We start from the raw sequence: 16,745 nt of genomic DNA on the forward strand, positions 1-16,745 counted from the left end.
TTGTTACATACATTTACAAGCTCAAATGATACCAATCACAGATGATTAGTATGAGAGTCATACTGGTGTTATAAGGAAAAGGAAACCCACAATTTTAGGTGAGATTAATTATTAAAAACCCAATGCCACCCCCTTTTATTCCATTGTTCTAAGAAGTTTTACTTATTGCCTCCCCCCCCCATAAGCCCTTTCTTGGGACTTTTAAGAGTTCAATACAAACTTTAATAGGTATCATTAGGACAAGCTAGCTTTTCACATAAAGACTGTTCATTTAATTTAATTTTCTCTTATTTTATTGCTTATTTTGCAGCAACAAGTCTTTGTTCTTTACTGTTTTGTTATGATGTAAAATAATTTTAGTCACATTTTGAGAGGCTTGCTTTAGAGCCCTAAGTAACATTTATAATATTTCTTTGGAAAATTGTTTTCCAAGTTCCAAGCAACTTACAAAGAAATCACATATTTGGAAAGTTTTTTTCAAATAAAAGTTTTTAAGTTTTATCACTTTTTTTTCTAAAAATTAATGGTCAATGTAAGCTATTAAAATGTTTAACTACAAAATATATCAAACAAAAAAATAGCAATTCCTATGCTATTTTATCAGTGTCATTATATTCATAGCACCTCATTAAGCCCTGAAAACCTAATGAAGAGCTAGGGAGGCAGAAAGGGCCAAAAGAGTCTTCATCTGGTAAACAAAGCCTATGCTTCAGATTTTCTGAATATGGTTAAGCTGGCCCTCAGATGACACATCCCTTTTAGTAGGATCTATCAGAGTTGTTATTTCACCGGCTTTTCATCATCTGATCCAGAATGCAATGAAGAACTTTTAGTAGAGATTCAAAAACAGGATTGTTGTTTTATTTTATTTTTAAGAAAATAATAGTTTATACACAGAGTATTTTCTGAGTCTCACAGGAAAGCCCATACGCGCACACACGCACACACACACACACACACACACACACACAAACTACTAAGTATTTTTGCGTGTTTCTAATAGATAGTTCTCTGACTCAAATCTGGCCTCAGACACTTACAAGCTGTGGAACCCTAAGCAAGTCATTTAATCCTGTTTGGCTGAGTTTCCTTATCTATAAAATGAGCTACAGAAGGAAATGGCAAACCAGTTCAGTATTTTTGCCAAGAAAACCCCAAATGGAGTCACAAGAGTTGGGTACGACTAACATGACTAAGCAAAAAAGACAAACAACTCTTACAGGACTTCAATCATTCTAGGTCTGGATAATTAGCTCAATTTGAGACAGATTTCAAGAGGATGGGTACAAATTTTTTACAAATTATATTTTCCCATAAATTTCGAATCTATCCATTCCATTGCTCCTCTTCCCATCTCTCGTTGAACAAAAAGAAAAAACACATAATGAGCTAATAAGCAGAATTCAGCAAGACAAATGTGTGAGATCAGAAGACCTGAAAAGGGAAGAGAAGGGAATGTTGAGAGAACCCTGTGAGTGATGGGAGGAAACCATTGGAATGGAAACAAGACAGCCTGGTAAAGGACCCAGAAGGAGGACCTTGGGAGGGGCGGGGGGCACTCTCTCTCCACTGCTCAAAGCCATCCCAAAGATTACCCTGGTAGATTACATCTAGAACCCCATGTTGCCTGTCAGCCCTGGATAGCTAGCCTTTAGAGGAAGGGAAATTCTGATCCCTTCAGACCTGACAGGTCAATGACTCAGATGGCCTCTGAGCTGACCCCTCTAGATCTACACCTTTACCTGCCTCAATCCGGGCCATATCTTCTTGATACCCTAGTTATTTAGGAATTAGGGGAAGGGAAGGAGAATTCCTGGTTTGACCCTAGGGTCATCCAGGGACAAGGATCTTGGAGTTAAAAACTGGAGTTAAAAAGGTGGCAAAAGGGGAGAGATTTATGATAAAGGAAGAAAGGTTGAAAAGAGGAATGGAGTCGTCTTTCTTCTAGGCAAGGACCAAGCAAGAGTTGGTAGTGGTGTTTGCCAGAGGAGAGGAGGATGGATTTTGTCTTTCCCCTCCCCTCAGCCCTCTCTGTCTAGCCCTCTCCCTATGCTGCCTTCAACTCCTACTGCCAGGCTCTCTGGGATCTTTGTTGAAAGAGGTTTTGAGGGGTAAGCCTCTTTGTACTGTTGAGAGAGAGAGACCCCCTCTCTCCCCCCCTCCATCCAGGCTGGAGTCAGTTCTGGGTCCTAATATCTGAGATTATTCAAGGGAAGCAGGAAAGGAAAGGAACAGGGCTGATGAAGGGTAAGGATTGAGATTCAGGAGGGAAAAAGAGAAAGAGGGTCCCTATCTAATTAACACTCTTCCCCCCAAAATTAGACAGCTCAGGTCTGATAACCTGAACCTCTGAGGGATTCTGAGTAGAGGAACCCTGGTTTCTTGGCTGGCACAGCAGTATCCCCAAGTTCATGGTTCAAAGGGAGTTGTAGAGGCTTTTTTGTGGACTGCTTGTCTCTCAAAGTCCTTGTCCCAGTACTGGCTGGGGTTCCAGAGGATCTGGGATCAGGAATTCAGGGAGAGAAAGATCACTGACTTTCTGATGCCTTCAGAGTCAAACCCCTCTGCTCAGGTACTCTCCCCAGGAGTCAGGTTCAACTGTCGGGATAAGCTTTTTTTTTTTTTTCCCTCACTCCAAGGTTCCAAGTTCTTTTCTGCCCATCCCTCTTTTGCTGCTTGCCGGAATCTTGCAGCTCTTCCAGGCTTCTTCCCAAAGTTTCCAGATTTCTCTCTCTTACAGAATTTAGGACACTTTATTCCTCGACTCCACCTCCTGATACCTTGTTATAGTAAATCCTTATGTCAATTCGCAGTCAGATATGGGAAAGACGTTATTTCAGGGGGCTATGGAGGGAGCAGGATCTATAAGCAGCTGATTAGCCATATCTTGAGCCAATCAGCGCGCTGTTGTGTGGTGAATCAGAGGGGAGGCTTTTGTCCGGGGGTGACCCGTGCTCCTTTACCTCCGGGTATCCTTATAACCATTCACGTAGGGAAGACCTCTCTTGGACCACCGTCTTGGCCCGTTCTCTGGAAACCCATCTCTTCCCAGAACCACCCTCTTGTCCCATTTCCGGTGTGGTGAGATAGGGAGAGCTTCTGGTAAGTTTCATCTTCAGGCTTCTGGACTCACGGCTTATCATTGCAATGATCAGTCATTTTTTTTAGCAAAGTTTTCAGCTTATAATTCTTTTACTTTGAGTTTAACCGGTTAAGAGAAGTCTTTCTAGCTTCCTCAGAAGCTCTCTGTTTCATCACATCTCATGCCACAATAATATTCCATTATATTCATAGATCATGATGATAATATCCTTAAAGAGAAAGCTACAATGATGATTGTTGATACCTAAAGTCTGCCATAGGTTATAAGTTAAAAAAAAAGTTTTCCCAATTTCAGTATCAAACAACTGCAATGTCTCATTAATTTGCACATATGGTTTAGCATCTTCTCCTAAGGATTTCATTAAATCCTCCTTTTCTTGTGCTGTCTGAGAAGATGAAATAAGAGGAAGAAGATGAAAGAAGGAAGGGATGAAGGAGGAGAGGGAAAAGTAAGAAGAAGAGAAGGTGGAAAGAGATGTAAAGGGGGAAGGAGAAAATGGGGATATAAACTAATTCCTTCAAGAAAGCTCAAACTTTCCTTAGTTTTTTTGTTTATGAAAAGAGGTTTAAATATATTATGAATGTTAAAATGTATAAGTGGCAACAACAAAGCAGAATAAATATGACTTGGCTTGGCTTCTAAAAATGAATGGTTAATTATCTTTGAAGATGTTATCTTTTTAACATTAATCTTTAAAATGTCTCTCCTTCCTGGTTCAACAAGTAAATTAGTTTGTCAGATGAATAAATACAGGATAAAAGTTGTACTGACCTTGTGGCTAGAGAAAGGGATGTGCTACGGGCAGCCCCTCTTCTCCACTCATGTTCTCATGATTATCAAGATAAAAATGGGAGGGTTCCCAGTATGTTAAGTTAAGCCAATATGGAGAATTTAATAACAAGTGTTTCCAGGAAAGGAAGGCATTGAGGAGTTGCAGTCTGCATTGTTTGAGGGAACATTGATTAGGTCATAAAGTATTTTACTTGGAAAAGTGATTTTACAGAAAAGCCAAAAATATTCTCCTAATAGAAACCCATCCACAAATCTCTCAGATTCAAGTCTAATAGATATGTTAAGCTAAAGATTTGTGAGCCCACTACATATATTTTCACATAAAAAAACGTTTGCTTCATCAAAAAATTCCTTTTAAAACAATCATAGGAACATGGCACTTGATCAAAGAAATACCTTAAATTTTTAAATTAACTTTAATGTTATTAAAATGGAATTCTTTTAAAAACAATGAGCAAAGTGGTTTTATCATAAGATTCTAGATTTAGAACTTTAAGGTGCCTTAGTGGCCATTAAATTTTACCCTTTCATTTTACATCTGAGTAAACTGAAATCAAGAGAGGTTAAATGATTTGTTTACATTCATATATTGAATAAATAGGAGAGGCTGGATTTAAACCCAGGTCCTCTCATTCGAAATCCATTGGTCTTTCTACTATTCCAATCTCACTAAGCAAATAAACTATTTTTTTAAAAAATCTCTAATTGGGAATTCAGTGTCTAATATGAATCAGGAGTTGTGTTAGATTTCCTTTTTATCTCTACCTCCACAGAATATTCCTTTCCACAGCCTTGGCTTCATAATTCTCTTTACTAATTGAATTCTTGATTCCAAATTACCTCCTAGATTTTATACAAGCCCCAAAGGTTGTGACAAAGTTCTTCAACCAATCCCCCAAAAAAACTTCCTATCATACCTAGGGAGTTGTCCAAGTCTTAGACTTAGCAAACACAAGATCAAATAAGACCAACTTCTCTCTCTCTCTCTCTCTCTCTCTCTCTCTCTCTCTCTCTCTCTCTCTCTCTCTCTCTATATATATATATATATATATATATATATATATATATATATACACACACACACATAAATATATATAAATACATATATGTATGCATATTCTAATTAGGTAGGCATGCTGAAGTTGATAATATTAGTAATATTTTCCCCAATTCCTTTCTTACATTATCAACAATGTTTTCTCTTTTAGCTTTCAAAGACCAATGATGACTATCAAATTTCCAAGTTTTTCATGACCAATGGACATAGTTTTTCTGAACCTGGTGATTTAAATTCATTGATGACTGATAGAGGTCCTCTTACTATGACAGTATTAATTTTTGGTTCTTAATGCCACATTACCCTTTTAAAACCATGTTAGTCCCTTTTCATATTAAAAAATCACTTTTCTTGACAGAATTAAAAATAAAAAATAAATGGTAATTGAGTAGTTCTTCCATTTTCCATCAATTGTCATTGTTTAATCCACCTGTATTTATGTTTCTAACTCATCTTTGTTTCACTTCTTTTCCCCAATATTGCTTTTAAAAACAATACTTTTTATTATCTTAGGTTTCTGTCCTAATTTCAATAATTCTTAGTTTTAGTAATAGGATAGTTTAGATATAGTATAACACAATTATTTGTGTTCATTCTCCTTGTTTTCCACTTCTGTATAGCTTCTAGGTTTTTAAGATTCTCTCTGTATTGTAAAGGTTAAATTTAATGGTTGTATGCAGTTTATTTACCAAAATAGAGGGGAAACAATAAATTAGAGAAATGTGAAAGAGATTAGAGAAAATACCTAGACTAGTCCTTATCCAGGAGTGCCAGTAGACAGTAATCACATAGTTTCCTCCAAGATGGAAGCTAGTCTCTTAGGAAACTAGGAAGGGAGTCAGCCTTTTCACTCACCCAACCAAGTAGTACAGGAATCAGTGTCTAAGTTGAAGTCAGGATCTAGGGATTTTTAATTTGGTCTCTTTCTAGTTTTTTTTTAATTCACATGCCCAATTTATTGACCTCTGCTCTCCATAATTTGTTGATATATGCACTCAATGATATAAATTTCCCCCTGAGGACTGCTTTGGCTGTATTCCATAGAATTTGAAAAGATGTCTCATAATTGTCATTTTCTTCAATGAAGTTATTAATAGTTTTTTATAATTTGTTCTTTAACTAACCTAATTTGGAGAGTCAGATTATTTAGTTTCCAATTAACTTTTGATTTGACTCTCTATGTACTCTTAGTAATTATTTTATTGCATTGTGATCTGAAAAGGTTGCATTTATTATTTCTGCTCTTTTGCTCTTGTTTGCAATGTTTTTATGCCATAGTACATGGTCATTCTATGTGAATGTACCATGTGCTGCTGAAAAGAAGGTGTATTCCTTTTTGTTCCTATTTATTTTTCTCCATATATCTATTAACTCTGATTTTTCTAAGATTTCATTCATATTGCTTACCTCTTTCTTTTTTATTTTTTGGTTTGGTTTATCTAGATCTCATAGAGGAAATTTCAGGTCTCCCACTAGTATAGTTTTACTATCTAATTCCTCCTTAAGCTCCACTAGTTTCTACTTTAGAAATGTGGATGCTATGTACCATTTGGCACATAGATGTTGAGTACTGATGTGTCCTCATTTTTTAGTCTGTCTATAATCAGGATGTAATTAATTTCCCTATCTCTTTAAAGCAGATCTATTTTTACTTTGGCTTTGTTGTATATCATGATTATGACTCCTGCCTTCTTTTTCTCAATTGATGTCCAATAGATTTTGCTCCAGCTTTTTACCTTTACCCTGTGTCTTTGTCTACCTTCCTCATGTGTGTTTCTTGTAGACAACATATGGTAGGATTTTGACTTCTAATCCTCTCTGCTATTTGCTTCCATTTTATTGGTGAGTTCATCCCATTCATGTTCACAGATATGATTACCACCTGTGTATTCCCCAACATTTTCATTTCCTCTCCTAGTTCTGCATTTCCTTCTTTCACTGTTTCCTTTTAGACCAGTGGTTTGCTTTTAAACAGTCGCCCTAATCCCCACCCTTATTTTACTTCCCTTTCCACCCCTTTCCTTTTATTCTCCTCTTATTATTTTTAGGGTCTATTAAATTCCCTCCTTCACTCCTTTTTTGGTCCCCCCACTCCCTCCTTTGGTCCCCCCCCCTCATCTTCCATGTAGGTTGAGATAGAATTCTATATACCAAAGGATCTACCTTCTCTTCCCTCTCAGAATTGATTCCACTGAGAGTAAGTTTAAGTATTACCGATTAGCACTCTCTTCTTCTCCTTCTTATAATAATATTCTTCCCCTTCCCTTCCATGAGCCTCTTTGTGTGGTATAGATTAGCATATTTTTCTTATTCATTATTCAAGATTCCCTTGGTGCCATCTTCTAGTTCCCTCCTTTTCTTTTTTTTTTTTTTGCATATCATCTTAGACCACTTAGTACCCCAACCTCTGTGAAAGAGAATTCTTTATTGTTTGAACAGAGTTAACACTAACTTAATTACCTCACTAGATTGTGAATACAGGATTAACTCTCTTTTTGCTACCTTTTGATTGAATCAACACAAGCTTGAACTAGGTGGAGGAGCTCACAAACCACTTAGGGAATTCACACCCTACTTAGTGGTAGGTGAGAACTCAGCAATATCTATTTTGCCCTTTAGGAACATCAGGGAATTTTTCTTGGATAATTTCTTGTAGTATGATTTAAAGGTTTCTGTTTATTACTAAGTTTTCAGGTAGGCCTATGATTCTCAAATTGTCTCTCAAACTATTTTCCAACTCAACCATCTTCTCAGTGATATATTTCATATTTCCTCTATTTTTTCATTCTTTTGATTTTTCTTTATTAATTCTCGCTGTCTTGTGTGATCATTATCTTCTACTAGTCCAATTCTGGCCTTTAAAGATCATAGCTGGTTTTTAGCTATGATCATTTTGCTTTTCCTTTTTGGTTTGGTCTATCCTGTTTTTTTTTATGGCTTCCTGCTGTTTAATTCTGGTCTCCAATTTACTTATCATTTCATTTGATTTCTGGGCTTCTTTTTCCATGTAGGAGTTTCTGTCTTTTAAACTGTTATTTTCTTTTTGAACCATTTCCCACTTTTCTTCTATCTTTCTCATTTAGTTCATCATCTCAAAATTTATCTCCTAAAAAGCTTGTGACCAATTTCTCTTTTTTTGAAGGTTTGGATGTGTTTAATTTTTTGTTTTCCTCTGCTGTTTCCACTGTAGTCTGGATTTTTTCTCCATAAAAATTATCCATGGTCAATACCTTTTTCTTGTTCTTTTTGGTGATTGAAGATTGTATTCCAGAAGTCTGAGTCAAGAGGAAAGGCTCTTTGTGTATTGAACTATGGAGTAATGTTTTCCCTGAGGATATTTTTTGAGTCTCCACCATGGTTTCTGCTGTGTGCCACCTCTCTTTGCTCTATCTCTGTGCCCAAGGTCCAGGTTCCTCAGCCTTCTGGTGTCCCAAGTCTTGCTGCTCTCAGAGATAAGTCTATGTTATTCTCAGCCAGCTCCCAAGAAGGTAGAGATTGGCCATGCTAGCTCTGATTCTGGTGTTCTAGCTCTGACTGGTGCTGTAGGTGGAGTGGGGGAGGGTTGATCAGCTCTCATTTTGGTAGGAGTTATTTAACCCCCTTATAGCATGAAAATCTCCTAATCTTACTTACCTTCAAGGATGTATCCTACAGTTGATCCCATTCATTCATCTGATTTTGGTTTTTGATCCTTTTGAGGCACTTTATATTGGTCAGTGGTGAGGAGAGGAAGCGCCTTCCTTCTACACTGTAGTCATCTTAACCCAGAAGTCCTTTGGTCTTATTTTAAGGAATTGTCACAGCCACCCCAAAATTCAATAACTACTACTCTACTCAGTCAGCAACCATCAACATTGATCCTCAGTCCTCCATCAGCAAAAGATAACAATTTGCTGAAGGCTCAGATAATATTTAGCAATTTTTTTACCAACAAAGTATTTTAATAACAAAAAGACGTATACTTTATCCTCACTTTGTAATCCTTTGTTTCCATCAAGGTTTAGTTCAAGAGTTCTTCTAGTTGGGAAAATCTGAAAACAGTATGTTAGAAGCTAGGTACAGACCAATATCTTACCTTCTATACCAAGATAAGGTCAAAATGGATATATGATTTAGATATAAAGAATGATACCATAACTAAATTAGGGGAACACAGAATAGTTTACCTGGAATATCTTTGAAGAAAGGAAGAATATATGAACAAACAAGAGATAGAAAGTAGTATATGATGTAAATGAGTAATTTTGATCACATTCAATTAAAAAGCTTTTCTACAAACAAAACTAATCTAACCAAGATTATAAGGGAAAAAACAAACTGGGAAAATTTTTATAACAAATATCCCTAATAAAGGTCTAATTTCTCAAATTTATAAAGAACAGAATCAAATTTATAAGACTACAAGCCATTCCCCAGTTGGCAAATGTTCAAAAGATATGAACAAGCAATTTTCTGATGAAGCTATCAAAACCATCCAAAATCATATGAAAAAACATTCTAAATCACTTGTATAGAGAAATGCAAATTAAAACCATGCTGAGTTACTGCCTGCCACCTATCATATTGGCCAATATGACAGTAAAGAAAAGTGGTAAATATTGGAGGAGATGTGACAGAATTGGGATTCTAATGCATTGTTGATGGAATTGTAAACTGAATGAACCATTCTTGCGGGCAATTTGGAATTATTCCCAAAGGGCTATAAAACTGTGCATGATGTTTGATCTGGTAATGCTACTACTGGGTCTGTATCCCAACAAATAAAAAAAAGGGAAAAGGACTCACTTGCACAAAAATATCTATAGTTCCTCTTTTTAAGTTGGCAAAGAATTGGAAATTGAGGGGATATAATCAATTAGGGAATGACTGCACAAATTGTGGTATATTTTGGTAATGGAATACTATTGTGTTATAAGAAATGTTAAGCAAGACAATGTCAGAAAAACCTGAAAAGATCTGTGGGAATTGATGTAGAATGAAATAAGCAGAACTGGGAGAACATTGTACATATAACAGCATATTGGATTCTGATTATCTATGAAAACTTGACTACTCTCAGCAGTGCAATGATCTGGGACAATTCTGATAAATTTATGATCAGGAATGCTATCCACCTCCAGAGAAAAAAAAACTGTTGGACTTGTCTTTTACGTTGCTTGTTTTTGGTTTTATTTTAGGATTTTGGTTATGTATGACTTTGCTCTTACAATATATGAGCCATATGGGAATATATTTGGAATGACAACAAAAATGAAAAAAGAGGACTTCTCTTCTACATGAGACATTTCTCAACCCTTCAGTGCCCAGAGGAGGGAGCCGTAAATTAAATAAATCATTATTCTCTGCAATAGTTGACTAGAGTGAGTTAGGTGGTTACCATAATTGCAATTACTGAATAACTGGTTTTGAAAGAAACTATGTCTTCTAAAGGAAAGAAATGAGAATATTATTAGAGGGGGGAAATGATGTCCTGAGTGCTTGAAGAAGCTCTACACACAACAAAATGGAGGGGAATCTAATGACTCACCAGCATCATCAATATTATACTATTTTAAATAAGCCAGCTAATTTCCACAAAATGTAGATTTCTTAGCTCAATAAATCTCTAGTACTAATGATAATGTCCCAAATCCTAGGTTAGCACAAATTCAAGGATCTCTTAATGTTTTAAAGCCACAAAATCCCCTAACAATAATTTATTCAATCCAAACACTTTATTTGAAAATTGGTCAAAATGAACCATTTTGTCAAAATGTCATTGTCAATTGTCAAAAAGTGACAATTGAAAATTGTCAAAATGAACCAAATAGTCTGCCTATACTCTTCCAACAAATTGGTGGCAAAGTTGAGATGATAGTACAAATTTTCCTACATTCAGTTTAGTATTCTTTATTATAGTTATGATAGGAATAACCCCTCCAGGAGTATGGATAGACAAAAACAGCTGTACATTTTATTGAAGCAGATGGAAATCCTTTAGGGACATCATAGCAACCAAGACAACAGTGAAGAAAGTGGTAACTCACATTCATGTAGTGCTTTTAAGATTTTTAAAGGGCTCTTTCTCCTTACAACAGTCCTGTGACATAGACAGAGAGTGTATTATGATTCCCCCTTTCCAAATGAAAGTCAGGGAGGAACTTGAGTAATGTCACATAGTATGTGTAAACCAGAATGTAAAGATCGGTACTCCTCACTCCATGTACAGGGTTCTTCCCACTTACTGTGCTGCTTTCCCAAGATGGCAGGTGTGAGCCTCCTACATACTCTGAATTCAAAGATCATTCTCCACAGGATGACTTTTAAAATTTTTTTGTACTTCTTAAAATCTAATTTTATCAGAAGGAATTGCTGTTAAGGGAGCAATACATGTATTTCTTGTCCAGAAGATAAGTTAGTGATTTTTGACTAGATATTTAGACTAGATATTCCTCTCTCTGAATCTCTCTTCTGCCTATTTTTACTTTAAAAGAATAAGCTTTACATAAACTTGCTGCCTAACTTACTTATCTTTTAATTTGGAAATTTTGTTTTGAAAACTTTGAAAACACAAAGGCCTGTGATATTCATGTCAGAATAAAACTATAGAAGTTATGTTAAGAAAGAATATTCCTTTTTTCCAGTTATAGCTGCATAAGATGTAATCCCATATAAGTATAGCTTCAAAATTAGGTTACTTTTAGTTCACAGAAAACATCAAGTAGACAAAGACAACATTGCTAATAATTGTCTGCATACAAGGAGAGTTTAAAGAGTTATTAATATTAAAGTCAATAGGTGAAATCGTATATCATCATAAAGTGGAATTTTAATGCATAACCACACTAGAAAGAATAAATAGAAATATAACAAATAAACTCATCGATTTATTAGTTGAACACTGTGTTAAGTCTTAGAGACCATAGTTTAAAAGATCTAGACATAATTTGGAAAGTGAATTATTAAAAAGTAGTTAAAGGAATAAAAAATAGTAATTGTAGAAAGGTAAAGTGGACTAAAATAATTGATCCTTGGGAAGTAAAGTCTCCTCTCCTTGTCCTCCCCTTCAGTCCTAAAACTAGTAACTTTGCTAAATGAACCAAAAAGGTAAAATTTATCAGTAAATAAGAAACACGTTATCGTGCATCCCTCAGAAAAAAGATAAAGATAATTGAAATTGGCCAATATTCTAAATATGCCTGTCCCTTCTGTGTCAAGGTCAAAATGTAGAGATGAACTATAGATGCCTGACATTGTGGAGCCTGTATAAAAACAGGTGATGAATAGATCTAAAATACCACCTGTGCAGTCACAGTCAAACCTGACATCAAAAGACCGAGAAAACTGAAAGACCAATAAAATATTTTCTTTACCAAATATCTATAGCCCATAGTCCAACAATAAATAGTTTAATTTCTGTAATATAAATCACTTTGGTTCTTAAAAAAAGAAGTAAATATTTAAGGATAACATAAAATTAATAATATATCAAATTTAGGATTAGCAAAAATTTCTCCATTTTTTTGCTAAGATTTTATCTAGGGGAAATGGAAAGAAGGTATAGTTCATGGAATGCAGAACCAAGTTAGAGATTGAAAGAATTTCCTAATTATGTATTGCGATCACCTCCTTTGGAGGTCCTTTGAAAAATGTGAGAGATTCTCATCTGTCTGGGATCGTTTAAATGTGATCCTGCCTGAAGGTATGAGTATGGTCTAAGATGACTTGTCTGACACCCTTCTAGTCTAATAATTCTATGGAAAAAACTTTCCCATATGCTCACAATTTCTATTCTATAAACACTGAAAAGATCCCAGCAAAATGATACCCCTGTTCTCAATAGATTCATTAAGTTGTACTTTTTAGCATCTAATATTAAAAGAAAGCTTAATACTATTGTGCATCATCCTTCATGATGTTGATCATAAGTTGGTCTTATTTGTTCACTTATGGAATCATATTTTCAAAATATTACAAGTGCCTAAATTACTGCTTAATGCCTAATAAAAATCTGATATTCAAAATGCCCAACTTGGTGCTTAAACCACTTATTGCTCATCAAGACAGGACAAACAAAATTGAAACGAGTATGGACGGTCCTTCCTTCAAATTAAATTCTAAAAGCCATTCCAACTTGGTCATTCCTACTTAAATTTTTGTTAGCTTGGAACCAAAGACATTCTTCTTTTTTCTTTAGCACAGCTGTAAACAGGAATTAAATTCTAAGGGAAAGCTGGGTTCAATGAACCCACCCATGCTGTTTCATAAACATCCCTGATTCTACATGTGGTATCATTCAGTTATTAAATGGAAGCTTGTGCTTTCACTATATTGCTGTCACCGTGTAGATTTCCCCAGTCCAGTGTAACACAACATCATGTAACAGACAAGCAACAAACTCTTCTTATTTGGGCTACAAAAATATAACAGATGTAAGATTTTACTATTAGAAAGTGAGGCTTGAAGTTCTCCTCTAACAACATCCTCTGGGATGTATCACCAAATGGCAACATGCCAACAACATAGAGAACTATTTTCAGGAGGTTTCCATTTTTATCCTCTGAACAACTGAACGATAATGGTGAGTGGAAGAAAAGAAAAAAAAATTCCAACACACACAAGCAAATTCATGGAATTATAGTCATTTAGGGGTCCTAAGAATACGACTCAATTTTCTGTGTGTTTCAAATCGGTGTATTCACTAATTCTGAAAATGTCATGTGTGTCATCATTAATTGATAGATGCTCGCTATGGGTGGGGAGAGGATGGAAAATGACTGGAATCCAAGTTCAGAGTAAGCTTCGCATGACACTTTTTACAACATGAAATATGTGGTTTACCAGTCTTGGTAGTCATTCATGATCAACACGAGTTTGCTAACGTGCAATTTGCTTCTTCCAACTCTAGCCTGATTCTCTGGCTAATGATGGTGCTATTTGAGTTCTGCAGGATATTACTGACATTTAAGGGTCTCCAAAGAGTAGGCTTGAACAGTTTTATCAGGTGCTTCTTGGTCCCCAAGTGCTAGCACTTTGATAATAGGAAACATTTATTTCTGGTCCCAGGAAACACAGGTTGGTGTTTAATATGGTAGCAAAGAACGCTACTGCCTGAATTCCTCTTCTGTACCTTGATGCCAATTTAATTCTCTTCCTGTATTAAGTATGCTCTAGCAAAATAGGTATTTCCAATGAAATATTGAGGTTCTTTAGAAAAAAAAATAATCGTTCCATTGTGCTTGCTTAAGAAGAAACATGAATGGTATTTCAATCCTTCCGGCATCTTGGTATCATCAAGAAAAAAAGTTTGGAAATGGCTTTTTTAACTGTGATCAATTCATGTGCGAATGGTGGCAAGGTCTCATTTGACTGATTTGTGACTGCCTTGATGCTACTTGAAAATAAACAGCTCAGCTCCCACACCCACATGCCTGCTTGTTTCCTTTCTAGGACAATCAATCAGGCTTTAGCTCCTTGCCTAGCAGAAGTTCAAGAAGTCATTGAATTTAAATTATGGATTTAATCAACAAGGCACCAAGAGTCCTGCAGGTAAACCTGAGATGGTTGTTACATAGAATGTAAAATACTGAAAATGTTATGGAATGATTCTACATATGGTATCACTCAGTCATTTGATGCTTTATCTTTTCCTGTCATAATGATAAATTTTCCCTGGTCTTGGGTAATACACTATCTCTTGTATAAGACAAATGAAAAAATCTGCTCAGGATTTCTCTAAGAGTTCACTAGCCAGCTGTATTCTGTTGTCAAAAGAAGATATGCATAAAAAGGTATAACATTAGCATGATGTCTTGGCTTATGGACCCCTGACAGCACCCCAAGGTGCTACCCATGATGATATTCTTTTCTTCCTAGGACTATGACCAAATCAGGGTCAAATTGTCTAATAATTTCTCTCTCTACCACTTCCCCTTTGACCCCAACATCTGTCTCAACATTTGGGAAAGGTAATGCACCTTTCTTTGCCTGTGGTTCCTGAAAATACCACATTACCTTTATTGAGATTAAAAACCAAATTAATACCACTAGGAAATATGAATAAAATCTGAAAGCTATAAACTCAGTTAGACTCTTTCATGCACACAAAGACATAATTAAGTAGTTACAAACATTCTTGCAGATTTTCTTCACAAACTAATGGATTTATCTGGGAAAATCTTTATTTTTTTTTTTCAGTTTCCTTGGAAGCTATTTCTATGCCCTCATTTTTATAGACCCTGGCATTGATTACAGTCTCCATATCCTAAAGGGAGAGTGGGGGAAAAAAACCCTAATTTTCTAGGAAATATTTCCATTGCTGTATCTTTTACTATCACCCTAAAATTGAGTTAGGCTTAAGATGAGATTAGTTTTTTGTTTGTTTGTTTGTTTTTTAACCCTTACCTTCCATCTTGGAGTCAATGCTGTGTATTGGCTCCAAGGCAGAAGAACAGTGAGGGCTAGGCAATGGGGGTTAAGTGACTTGCCCAGGGTCACACAGCTGGGAAGTGTCTGAGTCCAGATTTAAGATGAGATTAGTAATAGGGATATTAGAGGGGGAAAGTTTTTGATAGGAAGATAAATTCTTTGTTGAAGGAGACCCAAGGGAAAGTCAAAATTACATTGACAGGTAGCAAAATAGAGGGCTAAGAATGTTTGGTTTGAAGTCAGAGGCCCTGAATTCAAATCCTAAATCAGTCTCTTACCATTTGGATCACCTTATGCAAATCCCTCTGGGGTTCTTTATGTATAAAAATGAAAGAGTTAGACTAAATGACCTCTGGGATCTCTCTACCTCAATACATCTATGAACACTTCACTAGGCACAGCATGAACGAATCAGATTCAGAGAGAGCGATCATAGCTTGGTAGACAATACAGTAGGGAAAGGAGAAGAATTCAAAGGAAGAAGCCTCTGGGTCTTCAGACAACAGGAAGGTCAGCTGTTCCTCTTGGGCTTCTAGAGAAGGAATTACAAGATAACATTAGCACCAGCAAATCGAGCTCCTAGAGACTTATTTCAACCTACCCAGGGCAAAAGGAACCTAGGGAAGAAGGGGGAAAGGAAAGAAATAAGGATAGTATGTATTTCTGTCTCTTAATCCTCTCAATGACCTTGTATGATAGGAGTTATTATTATCCTCATTTTAGTTACAGGTTGAGTGATTTTCCTAGGGATATCCAGAAAGGAGTTGTCTGGGGCAGGATTTGAACTTAAGTCTTCCCAGTCCTCTAGACACTTTACAGCCTCTAAAAGCTGCCACTAGAAAACCATGAACTCAAGAATTCTAAAAACTGAGCATAGTATTCCATTCAAGCCAGATAGCCTAAATATGAAGAGTTTTCTTAAAGGACAATCCATAGGAGAAAATCAAAGAAGTTATTTGGAAAAGGAAGGGAGAAAGGTTCTGAATAATGTGAATGCTGATTTTCACCCATGCATATCATTCAGTCAAATAAACTCTTTAGTCTCATTGCCATCACACTTTTCATTTAGAAATATGCAAGATATTACTTTCACATACTCAAATTCTATTGCAGAAAGTGATATTAAAGTTCGCAGTTATCCTGTGGTCATAAACGCTATAGGTACCTCCAAAAGGATTTTTCAGTTTGGTTGGACAGTTTTCTAGCACTTTAGAAGCTTAATATGTTATGATTTTGACTAGATTAGGGATGTTGGATAGCCAATTTGAAATAGGTGAAATACATCATAAGATACTTTTGGCCTTTGAATTTGTTGTAAGATGTAGAAGGAAAAGGCAATGATAGCTTCATTGCCTCCATCTAAAACCAACAGAATGTTTGGAAAGG

Source organism: Monodelphis domestica, chromosome 8, assembly GCF_027887165.1.
Source record: "Monodelphis domestica isolate mMonDom1 chromosome 8, mMonDom1.pri, whole genome shotgun sequence".
NCBI lineage: Eukaryota > Metazoa > Chordata > Mammalia > Didelphimorphia > Didelphidae > Monodelphis > Monodelphis domestica.